Source organism: Frankliniella occidentalis, unplaced genomic scaffold (assembly GCF_000697945.3).
Source record: "Frankliniella occidentalis isolate FOCC.00 unplaced genomic scaffold, Focc_3.1 Scaffold8, whole genome shotgun sequence".
Lineage (NCBI taxonomy): Eukaryota > Metazoa > Arthropoda > Insecta > Thysanoptera > Thripidae > Frankliniella > Frankliniella occidentalis.
In genome coordinates this window covers 2,561,620-2,562,896 of record NW_026267138.1, presented here as the reverse complement: position 1 = coordinate 2,562,896, position 1,277 = coordinate 2,561,620, and positions in this window count along the sequence as shown.

Genomic DNA, 1,277 nt, shown 5'->3' with positions numbered 1-1,277 from the left:
TCGTTTTCCCCCATCAAACTTTCATGCTGAGGCAAACGCACCTGTGCCATGATAGACGAGATGAAGTATCGCTCTAGAACCCATAACCGTCGCACCGTCACATAAACAGGGCAAACACGCGTGGTTTTTAGCCAGTCAATAGAAGCTCCACTCTCTAATATGCATTTTTCTGTCGTGTTTACGTCATTCAACCTCTTAGAGCCGCAAGGTAGAACTTTATTTCTCTCCTTCTTTGAAGAGCGTAATTAGCACTATCTGTCTTTTCCAAGAACAGCTGATTGACTAAGAGACATGAGAAGATATAAGAAAAAGCCTGCATGCGGCTGTTTTTTCTATCTTTATGATCAGGCATGGGGTGCAGTGACAAGGAACACCTGTATACCTAATCAGGACATGAGTGCAATGTGAAAGCGCGGGACGGATGTGAGTGGGTGGCACCCTTTTTACTTGACCAGCCTCGTAAACAGGCATTCATCAGTTTCGTGCGGGAGTAAAGAAGGTGATCAGAGAGCGTGGGAGTAGGAGAAATGGGCCTGTCCTCATACAATATATGGAGGCTCTCCAGTACGTCCCGGGCAACTGGACTGGCCACTGCGGCCGTATCCGAAGGCCCAATCGGAGAGGAGGAGTGAGAGAGATGGAGAGAGGGAAAGTGGGGTGAGAGGGTTGGGGGTGGCAACTCGGAGGCGTAGTTCATTTCAATCCCTGAGAGAAGAAGCATGCCCCATGTCATCGCGACCGGAGGGGCCGACCGAGACGACGGGGCCCTGGGGAGGACGTCGCGGGCTCACTCTCCCCTCCTCTCTACCGGATCTCCGCGGCACAGACGGCGGCGGAGTGGAGGCGGGGAGCGTCCCGGGAGGCTTCTCGTGGGCACCGCCTGCCCGCCCGCCGGGCACCATCGGGCACCAGGCAGTCCCTCCCCCTCCACCACTTGGCCCCTGGCCCTTCCACCACGGACAGCCCTAAGTACGATCCCCCGAGGGCACCGGGGGCGGGAGAGTACCCATCCCTCTGCTCCAACATGAGAGAGGGGGGGGGGGGCAGAGAGAGAACCTACACGCAGCAGACACGGCGGGCGCCGACAGAGCCCCGCAGCAGCACAACATCCCCGTGGTCTCGGTCCAACGCCACGGTGAAGGGCAGCGCCAGAGAGCAGAGAGCTCGGCCGTCTGAAACTTGGCAAAACAGCCTGAAGGGCCTGAGATAAGGTTCGCGCGCCACACACACCAGAAAGGTGCAGGAAAGGGCCCCCTCTTCTCCCTCCCCCTCCCCTC